This window comes from Rhipicephalus microplus, chromosome 7 (assembly GCF_043290135.1).
Source record: "Rhipicephalus microplus isolate Deutch F79 chromosome 7, USDA_Rmic, whole genome shotgun sequence".
Taxonomy (NCBI): domain Eukaryota; kingdom Metazoa; phylum Arthropoda; class Arachnida; order Ixodida; family Ixodidae; genus Rhipicephalus; species Rhipicephalus microplus.
This window is the reverse complement of record NC_134706.1, coordinates 133,530,645-133,545,503: the sequence shown is the minus strand read 5'-3', so window position 1 is coordinate 133,545,503 and position 14,859 is coordinate 133,530,645. Positions and strand designations below refer to the sequence as shown.

At 44.2% G+C, this 14,859-nt stretch overlaps 1 protein-coding gene and 1 non-coding gene across 5 annotated transcripts in view; both read left to right on the top strand.

The window, feature by feature from the left end:
- LOC119180433 (heparan sulfate glucosamine 3-O-sulfotransferase 6) overlaps window positions 1–14,859 on the top strand; it is a 167,214-nt gene that overhangs the window by 74,557 nt on the left and 77,798 nt on the right. The gene's annotated exons all lie outside the window — the stretch shown is intronic.
- Window positions 8,063–8,135, top strand: TRNAF-GAA (transfer RNA phenylalanine (anticodon GAA)). Its single transcript has one exon. It is a non-coding gene; the product is annotated as a tRNA-Phe (tRNA).

Sequence of the window (14,859 nt, the reverse complement as noted above, 5' to 3'; positions counted from 1 at the left end):
TGTCAACAACTGGCAGGCACTGCGCCGTGCTCCCGACCGGGGTGCAGAAATTAGGTGCCTTTCTTCTCTTCTAACCACTACCACCATCACCAACAACCGGTAGTCTTTAGGCTTACTATACCATTGTGGGTGTAAATATTAATAAAACAGATGGCTTTGGCTTGCGAATGTGCCAGAATAGAAGTCCACAGTAGCCTTATAGCCAACCTGAAGCTTGCATCGCGGAACGGGGTCGTCAAGCAAGATGTGTGATCGCACTAGCTGGCATTCTATGACTGCACAAGCAACACGGAAGGGGCACAAATACGACGAACTGACGACGACTGGCGCTGCGTTCGTCGTTCCCTTGTTTTTGTCCTTTCTGTGTAACGTGCACAATCGTCGGGTCGTGAAGTAACCTCCAACAGCAATGTTGACTTGGTGCACTCGTTCTTGTTATTGTTTTTTCTTACTTTATTCAGACAGAGCATGCCGGAAAACACAGGCGAATGAAAAGCAGTATAACTTTAGGAATGGCACGTGCCCTTTGAGCTACTTTTGCGCTTTTGCTTTTAGAGGTTCCCTAACATCGAATTCTATGCTTCTGTGGGATGAAATACTGGTTCAGGGATTAGTTCACAAAAAATTGTAAACTAAAGTAATATAAAAACCACAATTAAATAATACTAAATCAGCTCACCTTTGTAAAGTTCCAGGAGCTTTGTTACAGGAAATACATCTATAGGTGGTCTGTTTGGTATTGGAGGTGAATGAACAAATGTTTGAAGCCACAAAGCTATTCTGTTTCGTTAGCGGACTGATACATAAAAGAAAAATCCACGCACCACCCTAAGGTGAATGATGACGAGTGAGGAATGCTCTGGGTATCGTATCGGTGAGTTACTGTATGTTATCTGAGCGTTGCCTCATGTAATATATAATACGAGCGGCAGGAAGCGCATATAAAAGTGAAAATTTATTTCGGCTTCCAGTCGTCTTGGAGTTTAAAGGGACAATAAAGGGAGCAAGGATTTTTCGTGCATTAGTAAACTATTATTCACAATACGGAAAATCTGCAAGAAAATAAAACGCGCGAAAAGTAAGTGGAACTGCTGACAATATATGCATACATTGAAATTACCGCATCAATCGCCGAAACATCGTAGATTTTGACGGCGTCTACGAAGGTGCACGTAGTGGGCTGTTTGGTAACAATGAAACAAACTGTGCTGAAAGGAGACCACAGACATAACATGCCAAGTTTCAGGAAATTTCATTGAGCCAATGTCGGCAAAATACGAAAAAAAAAATACCATTGAAAATCCGCAACTTCGTGCATCGGGCTTTCGCGAAATTTAAAACTGACACTTTCACATTGATTCCCACCTCTGTCAATAGGAGTGTGATGATGACATTGACGACATTGGAGTTGTCCGAGTACAATGTATCAATATAAGTCCATTCGTTTAGTGTCCATCTCGACGTGCATTGCGCTGTTGCGTTGAAGAACGTTGTTTCCGAAACTTCATTCGCGGTATCGATCCAGAGCGTTTGCGCTGACGTTCCCTCCCTCGGGTATAGTAATTATCCATACACGGGTTACCCGGCTGCATAGGCACGCATGTCAAACTGTTGCTCGCGCGCACGCTCCAGTCGCTCGCTTTACGCACCGAGAGGTTTTGCGTGTGCTCGACCGCACGAGCGTGGCTTCGTCGCACGAGAGGGACGAGCCGTCGAACGTGTTCACATACAGCGAGGCCCATGCTGCATCTTCCATCTGACCGATCGAGTTCAGTTAGGCGCATGTATGTCGGCGAAATTAGTCTTCGTAATGGGCCCAAAGTGCCTGTTAAAAAAAAATAATAATAACGGCACGCCTCGTTTCACCGACGTGAATAATTGGAAATATACAAAATATAGAGAAGGAGGAGGCAGAAGGCGCAAAAACATTTACAGCTTTTAAGAAGCCATTTACTTCAGCATAGATGCAGAGAGCTTCAACGTGCATACGTCGTATTAGAGGCCGTATTGATCGCGATCCGTGTAGGATGGTGTCTAACCGCCTGTATAGAGGGTGATGAATACCGCCTGCCTCTAAAATCGTAGCATCGCGTAGAATCTCTGCTGCCTGGCAATTGACATTGTATGCGGTAAGATATTGTTTCGGGAGCTGTAATAGGAGGAGGAGGGGAGGAGCGTCGCTGTGTTTTGGGCGGGCGGCAAAGGTTAGTATAGTTTACGGGATAAATTTGGAAGGGAAGGGGGGGGGGAGGTACAGCTCTCTTTTCGAATCATTCTGCCGACGCGCGTGTATGAGATTGTCTCTGAGCAACAGCCCACAGTTCGAAAAGTTTCCTTGCCATCACGCTGCCATGTCAACCATTCGGTGACCTGTAATGCTTTGCTAAAGTCTCGCCGATTGGTAAGCTCATTCAGTTTACTGCGTCAATGGTTTACCGTTAGCTCACTTTCTAATTGCGCTTCAGGGATGCCGAGGCGCCACTTGCAGGGAATGAAACTGGGAGGATGGTGCCTGCTATCTCTGCCCTGGGAATGGACATCTTCAACATGCCTATTCGAAAAAAAAAAAGAAAGGACGTAGTGAGAGGGAGCTCAATTGAAAGGCAGCAGCAAAAGCCGATGTACCACTAGAATTGTGCATCCCTCCTTCACATTATTAGTTTTGTAATATCGCTGCCTCTGTGCCCCTGATGAATCAACAGTCGTTTTTAAATTAACAGACTTTGAGAAGCATTGTTGCAGCTCTCCAATAGATTCGGCTGTATAGTAACCCTCTTACTGGTTTACATGGGCCATAACATCACCAAAATGGGGTCATAAAACTAGTCAAAACGAGATGAGAAAGCTGAAGGAGTGGTACCAGAACTGCCGGTAAATCCCATAAATAGGAGTGGCCGCAGATTGATGGGGAAGTGTAGGTGAATTGTGAAGTGACGGTTACGATGTTTCTGAAAATAGGAGTACTTTTTTTTTTCGGATACGACTACAGCTAAACTCGATCAGATGGCTATCTACATCTTGTCAAATTCGTGCACCCGTCCATAGTGTTTTTTATATAGTATACACTAGAAAGAACTCTGGCGCTAGTGTCTAGGGAAGCTAGAAAGCACGGCGCTTTTACAAGCACGGAAATGGTGGGTAGTACATAGACTTGTCTAATCTTCGGCCTTCTGGTTACATTAGTGTTCACGCGGCTTGGAGCTGACATGTTACGAAACAAAAGTCGCAGAATGTTCAGCCGCTGCACTTCACCACTTTAATTTTTTAGGCTCACCAATTCATGTCGGGTCATGAAGTTCGCAAGCGTTCATTTTTTTTTCGTGCGAAACAAAACCAAAATACGGCTATAAACAAAGCCACAAATGCGTTGGAAGCCCTCAAGCACGAAGGCTATGGGCATATATGTAACCATTATTCCCATGGTCGCTGATAAATCACAGCACCATAGTTTCCTCTAGTTAAATTTAGGAAACTCTATGCATTCGCCACGGGGGTCTAGTGGTTACAACGCTTGGCTGCCACACCGAAGGTCGCAAGATCTAATCCTGGCCACGGCGGCCATGTTTCGATGGACGCCAAACGCTTGAGGGCCATGTGCTTTATATTTATTTAGGTGCATGTATTTTAAAGAACCCCAGGCGGTCGAAATTTCCGGAGACCTCCACTACGGTGCCCCTCATAGCTTGTCGTTGTTCTGGGACGAAAAAATGCCGGCAATGACGACGGCTCAGTTAATACCCTCAAGTTGTAAGCACCGTACTTCTCGAAAGCTTTGACTCCTGAAGAGTAACTTAGAAGTGTGGCAGTTTGGGCTAGTTGGTATGACATGACGCCAGTTACAGCGCGAGAACAGAACGACGACAAATAGTGCTTCTTGTCGTGTCCTTCTTGTCTTTTTGTCTCGTCGTTCTGTTCTCGCGCTATAACTATCGTCTTCAAGAGTGTTCCAGGAAGCTGTACGGATGACTGGCCTTAGAGTGTGCCTTGTCAGTGTGAAGTCACCGACATTCGTTAATCATCAATTTACAAAACCCCGTGTATTTTGACACATTGAAACAATGAAGCATTTTCGTGAGTGTGTGCCCCCTTCCTTAAATTCACTGATCGTTGGCTGATGGGTGTGTGAAAACGCATGTAGAGGCAAGCTAGAGTGGTATAGTGGAGGTCATGGCACCACGCTGCCGGTTTCTTCCACTGGAGTATGCCCGGATCGGGTGTACGGGAGAGTGCGGCGAGTGGCTGTGGGTGTCGTGGCACCCCGCTGTTTTCACGTAATTGTCGGTTCTCCTTACAGTGCGACCCCCCTCTGTGAGTGTACACTTGGAAAGCGCCACCCCTGGGGCCCGTTGCGGCGCCAATTACACGAGCGTGAAACTAAGAACGTTGAAAACTTCGGCACCGCGTGCCGCATTCGACGCTCAGGAGACGGAGGGTCTGGCAGGTCGCGAATAGAGACCAAGGTGCATGCCTTTAAAAAAAGGAGAAGAAAATGTATGATAGCGTGTGTAAGGCTGGCGGCGTGACAACGGCTGCCGAGCCGCTTCTCGAGGCTTACGCTAGAAAAAGCTGGGCGGGGAGAAGTGCGGGGCACGTGGTGTTGAAATTAGATCCCCGTTTCGGTCTCAACCCCCTCATTATTTTAGCTATTTGTGCGCTTGTGCGTGTGTTTGCGCATGTGGCTGTGTTTATGTGTTTGTGTGTGCGCGTGTGTGCGTGCGTGCGTGCATGCACAAATATATACACATCTATCGGCAAGCGTAAACTGCGCGGAGAACACCGTCGAACATAGAAAAACGGGCACACACGAAGTGCAGGAGCACTTCATGTGCGTGTTTCTATGCTTTATGTGTTCTGTTCTTCACACAGTATAAAACTTTTGTTGAATTTATTGACCAACTAGCCCAACAACATGCTACAACATCTATCCCCTCCCCCTAAAAATTGTTGCCGGAAGACCTCCAAGCACGCATGTTACACGCCATCCCAATTATAGTGAGAAACCTGCACACGTTTTAATTTTCTTACCTGGTCTCGCTATTTGGCCCGTACAGAGAGAGCAGTCACGTCACAAAGTTTTGTAGCTAATAATGCGGGGGCCGAGCGCGCCGAACATCGTTGTGGCAATTTGCAGCTTCATGCTCTCGCTTATGTTCCGCTTGTGTTTTGACCGATGAGACCTTCTTTCTGCGATGCCCAAACTTCAGGGCTAAGCCTTCGCTGTCGTTATCCCGCTATTTTGTTTTAGCCTCGTTCCCCCCTCCCCCCTTCCTTTTTGTTCATCGCTTGTATCTTAAGGACAAGTAGGTCACATACCAGTGGTATACGAATATCGTGGAAGGACTTTGTATACGCTGTGCACCCAGACATGCTGTGTGGTCACTGGCTTTCAAAGCATCCTGAGTCAGCAAAAAGTGAAAAAAAACAACAACATAAAAATGAAATTACGTCATGTCGCAGTATGACGATATAACCAAAGCATCCATACTTTTTATTTTTGCTTGTTTATTCCCACTGTCCACACCAAAGAGGGCCTTTACGCTCGCAGAGTCAACCGTAACTTCCAAGAAAATGCGCACTGTTTTACTGCATGTAGAGAAAGAAATATCAGTGCAGTATTTTTAAAAGTAGTGTGCTTTAAAGAGAGACAAGCACATCTTTATTCTCTACACTGAAAGCAGGAACCGACAAAAGAAAAAAATAGCGAGGAAGACTAATATTGTGCACTAATACACTAATTTACACTAATATTGTGCACATTAGAAGCAGAAGGTATACATGCTATGACTCATTCACATCAGCTGATACAAGTCACTCTAAAGCAGCAGTAAAAACGCCCACGGACGAAAGTATTACGGCTGGACTTGGTAGTCTATTTCATTCCTTGATTCTCCTAGAAAATAAAAAAAAAGGGAGATCCCACGCACTGTAGGAATCGATGATATGCGAAGAACGAATGAGGAAGGTAGAATATGAGCACAACGTTACGAAGCGGACGTAAACTATACCGTACACGAATTCCATGTCATGAATATTATTTTTAGACATGTCATTTAGATTCGTCGTACATTCACTTCACGTAAAACCAAATTTGGTATATGTGAAGCTATAGAAATGGCTGCGAGCGTGTTATGAGCGTAGCACGTAGTCATGTTTTACATCACACGCAAGTCATGATTATCATGTGGGCGTGTCATTTGCCTTCGTCGTATATTCACGTCATGTGATTCCAGATTTGGTATATGTGCAGCTAGTGAAACGGCCGCGAACATGCTATGACCGTAGCATGTGATAATTGTTCACATTGCATGCATAGCATGATTAAAATGTTTAGAAGTGTCATTTACTTTCGTTGTCCATTGACGTCACGTAATTCCAAATTTGTTATACCTGAAGCCAGCGAAACGGCTGCGAACGCACCATGACCGTGGCATGTAGTCATCACTTTCATGACATGCATGTCATAATTTTCTCGTTAGGGTCTGTCACTTATGTCCGCCATGCAGTCATGTGAAACCACACCAGTTTTGCAGTTTTGCAAAATCTAATGTGAACGGAACCGCCGCAAGAGCAGCACGGCATTAAACGTATGTCATGACATTCATGACATACATGTCATGATTTCCATGTTATGACTAGTCACGTATGCTCGTTATACAGTCATGTTATGTCTTACCAATTTTGGTATCGATACCATGACCGAAACAGCCAGGAGAGCTAAAAGTCGTAGGCGGCTAAATAGATAGATAGATAGATAGATAGATAGATAGATAGATAGATAGATAGATAGATAGATAGATAGATAGATAGATAGATAGATAGATAGATAGATAGATAGATAGATAGATAGATAGATAGATAGATAGATAGATAGATAGATAGATAGATAGATAGATAGATAGATAGATAGATAGATAGATAGATAGATGGACAGATAGATAGATAGATAGATAGATAGATAGATAGATAGATAGATAGATAGATAGATAGATAGATAGATAGATAGATAGATAGATAGATAGATAGATAGATAGATAGATAGATAGATAGATAGATAGATAGATAGATAGATAGATAGATAGATAGATACGCTCAAAGTCACGAAAGTTCGCTAAGAAATGCTTCGGATTTAAAACATAAATTTAAAATATATATCCTTATGTACACCAAACATATATAGAAACATGGAGTCCAGTTCATTGTATAGAACAACCTCCGAACGTTCAGAAACAAGACGAGTATAAAGCGGTGAATGTAAGACACGCCAGGCGACACAAAGACAACACAATAGGTGAAAAGCTGAATGCGTGAATTATTCTTTTCTAACTAGCTTGCATCCGCGAAACAGTTGTTCTACACCATGGAGGATGTCGCTGCTACCAACCACCAAGATGAGAGAGAGAAAGGGTGTCACGTTATAAAAAGACGTTGCACATATTCTCAGTACAAATGCCTCCTACTATTTTCGTGCTAATGAGATTTAATTTATTGTAATAGGTTTTTAAATCTGGAAGTGCTCGTATAATTATTAAAATGTCAAGAACTCATGCCTAAGGTATTTCCAAGTACGTGATGTTTTTAGCATTGTACTAATTGTGCCCCATCTTCAGGGATTGTGTGTGCCCACATGTTTCGACGGGATATCACTGAGGGCTCGAATTTTCTTGCTGATAAAAAACAAAAGCCCGCAAAATGTGAGACATTTCGCGTGTAAACGCTCCAACCCGCGTAAGAAGGCAGCGGCCGCCCCCAAGGAAGTTCACTGTGAAGTATAGTCAGTGCGTGTTTGTGATACACAGACGAACACACACGCGAACGCGCACACTCACAGCAGAGAAAATATGCACGCGTCGCCTTGGAGGGCCCAGCTGTAACGGCACTGCTTCATAGGAAATGTTGCGCCCCGCGGCGTGACATCTGCGGTTCCGGGGCGGCGGTCAACTCCCAGGGGCATTATGACCCGACGAACAACACGTCAAGGAAACACGTGCTATCACAACTGCGTGCGTCGACGGACGTCCTTGAAACGAATGATTATTGTGCCTGCGACAACAAGCAATCAGTGGCCGAAATAGCTCAGTTGGGAGAGCGTTAGACTGAAGATCTAAAGGTCCCTGGTTCGATCCCGGGTTTCGGCAGCACTTTTTTTTTTCATGTGGAATGGGCCGCACCTTTTATATTTTTGTTCATATGTGCATCGCAGGTTCAGAATAGTGCGACTCGTACAGTACGTCACTCAGACATGACGCCAAGAGCAATAAATAAATAAATAAATAAATAAATAAATAAATAAATAAATAAATAAATAAATAAATAAATAAATAAAGAAATAAATAAATAAAAAGAGCAGCGGTAACGCTCCCCGATTGACTTTCGTTCGTGAGGAAATCGAGGCAAAAGCTATCGCAGTTCTGTCTATCCGCGTGCAAGCTCGTCGTCTGTAGCGTATACCGTCAAAAAAGAAATCGCCTTTCCTTGGCCCATCGGCACATTTATATTGAGCTGCTGAGAGTCCGTGATCACCATGACCTCAATTTGCAGTGTCCATCACGTCGTTTGCTGTGGTTGCCACGGGGATGCAATCGGGGTCATTTCATTTCATTTATTCAACTTTAAGGGCCCGAAGGCATTACATAAAAAGAGGGGGGGGGGTCATACATCCAGGTTGTAAGTTTCTGAGCAATGTAACAATATGAGGGTACACACTGATTACAATGAATAAGCAAATAAAGAGCACAAGCGGAAATAACACGTAATAAACTTGCGTGGGCAGTCAGTTTTATCTTTCGCGGTTTCATCGCAGCGAATATCACCACCAGCACGGACAAAGACGATATGTGAACATGACCCATCGCTGTGTCGTGTCCACTGATCGTCTGTCTTCGTCCACGTTATTTTACGCTGTTAGCCGCGATGAAGCAGCACCAGCTTTTTCAGTGGTTTGTTGGTTGGTTCCTCAAAATCTTCATGCGACCCTTTCCGGGGGATAGACCATGAATAGGATGGTGCCTTGCTTAATAAACTAATTCACTTACTGAGAGAAAAGGGTTGAAAATTATTGTTCAGCAATTGCAGAGTATTACTTCAAATTCTTGAGATTTCAAAATAAAAAAAAACTTTAGAGAAATAACACCAATAACGCCCAAATATAGATAACGTACACACAGCTGTAACTAAGGCTGCTTAATGAAGCTACACTTAACATTCAATTTTTGTATGTATCTCGCAAAAAATGCGTTGTTGAAAACGCTCCATGTGCTTCAAATGAAATATGATTGCACGAAATCAAAGAATCACTAGAAATGACAAATTCCAACTTTCATACCGATTTTCCTAGTTGTCTTTTTCGTTTTATTTTAAATTTCCAGACCGTGAAAAAGAAGCGCTCCACAGATTCACTTGCATTACAGAAAATGCATAAATGTGACTGGGCCATATCCAAACTGTGAATATAGAAGTTCAATGGAGGTGCTAGCCTTGTAATTATAATATTTCTTCCTTTCCAGATAAGCCCCACTCGTTCTTTTTAAAAAACTTTAGCGGTGCGAAATGCTACTTGCGTAGTTCACCTCCTTCTTTAATTGCTCCTTTGCCCAATATGCCACCCGTGATCTTCACTACATTTTAAGACAAATTGCGTAAAAAGTACGATCATAACACTGAATACACATGAAAATAAGCAAAAAATGAACGTTTGATTCCGATCCTGACAAAGCACCAGCTGAAATACAACACAGGATATGAGTAAGTGTATACATGTGCATTTCTACGTCTGTTATTTTCGTCGGATAGCTGCCAGATGTCTGGAGGAATCCGCGAAAAAACGATAAGGAAACGAACACGCATGCCTCTCTTAGTAATATTATTATCTTTTTGTTATCTTTTGGCATTTATCCATCTTTGTATTCGCCGAAAGTGATTCTTCTCGTTTCGGCAATCCTTCCTTTTCATGAACCTAACAACATTATCGGCAGGGCCACATGATACTTTTCCTTCACTCGTCACGTGACCGGCAGGATTTCCCAGGAGACCCGTATCCGGTAGAAACGGGGCTCCACACGTATTTTACTGAAAACAAGTTTTTCAAATGATGAGACAGGAAGATGGGAGCATGTATAGGCGTTCTTAGATGAGTTAGTTGGCTCTGCCATAATGAGTACCTTTCATTACCTTCGGGGACAGCGAGCTGTGGCGAGGTTGGACGCGGCATCGGCGTGCGCTTGCGTTCCGTCGTGTCACGGAAGTGATCATCTCGTCGCGATGGACTGTGACATCGACTGCCTGTCAATCACTCTACCTTGCGTCAATCGATCTACTTGCGAGTCTCCGTTGTACGTGGTATGCAACCTCCCATTGTTCTGATGTTGTGAGCTCAGGCTACGCAGTTGTTGACCCGCTGTAATGTAGCGTCTTGGTAGTACGCAGCAACCGGCTCGTTAAACGACACTGCCGCAGTCATGGCTGCTTGAAGAAATCGCTCGATGAAGGTGTGGTTGCCAATCGTGACGACTTCCACAGTCCTGTGGCTAAATTTGACTTCGCGTCGTCTACGTGCATCTTCGAGACACGATTGTATACTCATCGAAAACTTACGTCATACTGCGCGAATCAGTCGTAACGTTAATGAGAAGTAGACACATCTCTTCCAGAGAATAGATATCGCTGTTCATAAAGGGAACTACCATCATCATTGTAATCATTATTATCATCACTTTTACCGTCATCTCCATCAGCGTGTGTTACGCTCATTAACGGAAGAAGCTCTCTTCCAATAATCTCCTACCTACCTTGCCCTACAAATTTCTTTCTTTCCAAATATTTCCCTCAAATTTAATGTCTCTAGACAATTTCGTTTCTTCACTTCACTGACTCTTCGCCATCCTAGCCCGTGCTTCTAATCTTTTCGTATCAAATCTGACGTACTGACTGACAATCTGCTATCTATCCTTCTGATGATGAAACATGTCTATGTTCATTTTTTCCCTGAACATCGACTGAGACATCGGCTTCAAAAGTTCGTTCCGGGATCGACTCTGCTGCTTCCATTTTCTGCAGGGTCATGCCTAATATTTTTTTGTTTCACTGTATTCTGCGTGGTCGTTAGCTTCTTTTTGAGTTTTCTTGTTACTCTCTTCGCTGTTCACCCAATGGTCTTTTCTTTTTTTATTTATATATGAAAAACTTGGGAAGGCAGGCTGTGTTAGAGCTGACGTTAGAGCTGGCTATGCGATCGCCATGCGATTGCCATGCTATTAGTATCCAAGAGACACGCAAACACCAGAAAAAATTGCTAGATTAGAAGAATATGAAAAGAGTCACAGCATATATACGGAATGAGTGATGATGAGTGTGGTGAAGCTTCCATCCATACATCCATTCGTCTGTCTGTCTGTCTGTCTGTCTGTCTGTCTGTCTGTCTGTCTGTCTGTCTGTCTGTCTGTCTGTCTGTCTGTCTGTCTGTCTGTCTGTCTGTCTGTCTGTCTGTTCATCCGTGCGTCCGTCCATCCCTATGGCACTAGAGTGAGCATCAGATGGACGGACGGATGGATGCTTCATACCACTCATCATCGTTCACTCTGTGGATAAGCTGGGAATTTTTTATTACAACAGCCCCGTCTATCCTCTTTAATCTTCAATTATACGAAAACCTCTAACGATGTCTAGTGATATTATTTTCAAAGAAATATATACAGTACGTCATCTAGTGATCAATTCATAAACCAGAGGTGACTACGTACATACTACAGCGGAGGGAGCGACTCACACCATAAGGAGCTTCAACCCTGAAAGTAATCAGAAGCATTATGCATTTGTGTAAAATTAGGAGCGTGTAACTCATGAACACAGTCTGAGGGCATAGTCTATAGTGCATGCAGCGGGGTCACACTACAAATAGAGGCTATAGAGATAATTTTTATGCACTTGCATGTATCGTTACTACGAGTTATGATGTTTGATAATCTGTAACTGTTGCGTGCAATCGGGATTTCTTTACATGCACGTGCTGCGTTCGGTAAACACCAAAAACAATCATCCCACTATTTACCTTGCATTTTTTTCTTTATGATCTTCGTGTCTTTGGTTGTCACATAGCGCGAGGCAATGCGATTGTGGGTGCTGCGTCGCCGTTTTCGTTCGCACTGGAAGCCTTCGCCGCTTTTTCGCAGCGTGCGCGACTGGGAACAGCCGGCAAGCGTCGCCTTCAGCACCCAGCAGCTCACCGTGACGCGCGAAGCAACCGACGTGTCTGAGGAACCGTCGCGTCGGTGCCGGGCCATTTCAGAGAACGGTGGCGGCGGCAGAGATGAAAGCCAACGAGCGTAGTAGTCAGCGCGGGGTGCCCTTCCATGAAAGACAACACTGCCGGTGCACAGGGCCGGATAACAGACTTCCCACGACGAGGTCGATTGGTCCGTGAGAAATGTACACTCGATGAGGCATTACAAAGTGGTTCATGAAGGAGTAGGTGTTGCTGTCAAAGCCTAGATGTGCCATCTAATGCGCAATGTGACCGTTGGCGTCGGCGTGCAATACCAAAAAAAAAAAAAGAATCAGCATTAGTCATGCAAAAAAAAATCTTCATCACGCGATCACGTCACCACATGACGTCACAGGTCGTCAGTCGTCATAACTGGTGCCGTCATTACGATACTAAATAAGTAACTCATTTGATGCCGTCACCGTATGGCATGGTGGCTTGGTCAAAGGACGACCAATCTCGGTGGTACTGGAAGAACATGGCAACTGCCAGAAACCTTGACATGCCTCCGATACCTGAGGCGATGCGTAAGTATGTCGAGCACATGAAGGTTTTGGGAGGGGGTATCGTTATAATCGAATGAAAAGAAATAGGACGTCAGTTATCCCTTCCAGCTGTCTCAGACAAATGCATAAAGGACAGAATGGCTTCTTTATCACAGCACTTGGAGAAACATCAATTCCGCACGAATACATCAATATATTCCTCCTCTCTTCTTGTCCGTTACTAACCTATCATTCAGTAATTTCCACTTTTTGGCGTCCGCTGGACAAGTTAGACAGACAGAGCATAGCGATCATCAGTAACAGTTTTCATATAAGTGCAGTTTCTCATGTACTTCCGTCAACTCTCACGTTCGCGCTGCTCCTCCGAAGTGTCCTCGCTGTTGTGGAATGTCGTGTGAGCGAGACATCTTAACGACCTGGTTCGCCGACGTAAAACACCCCCATTTTGTAAATCAGCAGGGGATTAATAACTAAGTGTTGTAAAGGCCGCGCAAGCGCCAGGACAACGATGAAACTCTGCCCCGCCACGGTGGTCGAGTGGATAAGGTACTCGGCTGCTGACCCGCATGTCGCGGGTTCAAATCCTGGGTGCGGCCGCTGCATTTTCAATGGTGGCGGAAATGTTGTAGGCCCGTGTGCTCAGATTTGAGTGCACGTTAAAGAACCCCAGGTGGTTGAAATTTCCGGAGCCCTCCACTACGGCGTGTCTCATAATCATATGGTGGTTTTGGGACGTTAAACCATATGATCATCAACGATGAAACCCCATAAAATATGTAGAAGATGGTATTGATGGATTACTTAAACTAAGAATTCCCACCAAATGCTTTTACCACTTTTATTTGACTCGAACAAGTCTTTTGAAATTTTGTTACCATTGAAGCAGCTAGCAAATTAATTGTTCACTGTGGGTCGATCACTGAAAACTGCACTATGAGCGGGCATGTGCCACTGCAGCTAGCCGCTTACCACAAAAGTATCAAAATGACAAATGGGTTTGGGCCACAAAACTTGAATAAGTCTCACTACTAAGCCGTATACGGTCGCCCCCTTTTCTTATATGTTGTCCATTTACGCTCAAATTTATTGCATTATGAAGCAATGCGCCCTACAAAGCCTTTTACTAAGCTGTGGTCCACAGGAACGTCAGCCCGGCAAACGGCTCGGGAGCGACGGCGGTGACCCGAGCAGTACGTACAACGAGTGGCTGCTATAGCTGGGACGGGAAAGGCATAAATGTCATGAATGTCGTTATAACCATTTTTTGGTCTTGCTGCTTTTGCGGTGGTTTCGCTCACATGACGTATTGCAAGCTGTCATGACTGAATGTCATGACTGCATGGCGAACCTAAGTGACAGACCCTAACGTGAAAGTCATGACATATATGTCATGTGAGTCATGACTACAAGCCACGCTAATGGTGCACTCGTTGTTTCGCTAAGTTCACATATATCAAATTTAGTACTATGGGACATGAATGGAAGACGAAGGCATGTGATTGATGCAAACATGATAATCATGAGCCGGGTTCGAATCCCGGCTGCGGCGGCTGCATTACGGAAATGTTGTAGGCCCGTGTGCTCAGATTTAGGTGCACGTTAAAGAACCCCAGGTGGTCGAAATTCCCGGAGCCCTCCACTACGGCGTCTCTCATAATCATATGCGTGGTTTTGGGACGTTAAACCTCACATATCAATCATAATCATGAGATGCGTGTCACTTAAAAACATGATTGCATGCTACGCTCATGACGCGTTCAAGACCGTTTGGCATGCTTCACATGTACCGAATTCGGTATTTCGGGACGCGAATGGACGACATAAGTTAATGAGAAGTCCAAACACTATAATCATGGCATGCGTGTCATGTAAACTTTGACTAAATACTACGCTCAAAGCACGCTTGCGGTTGTTTCACTATAGCTCCACATATACCAAATTTAGTATCACATGACTTGAATAGACTACGAAAGTGAATTACACGTCCAGACATGATAATTAGGACATAGAAGTCATGCACGGCATAGTTTACGTTCGTCTCGTGACGTTAATTATGGTGATAATAAGGTGACATATCAACCTTCCTCATTCATGCTT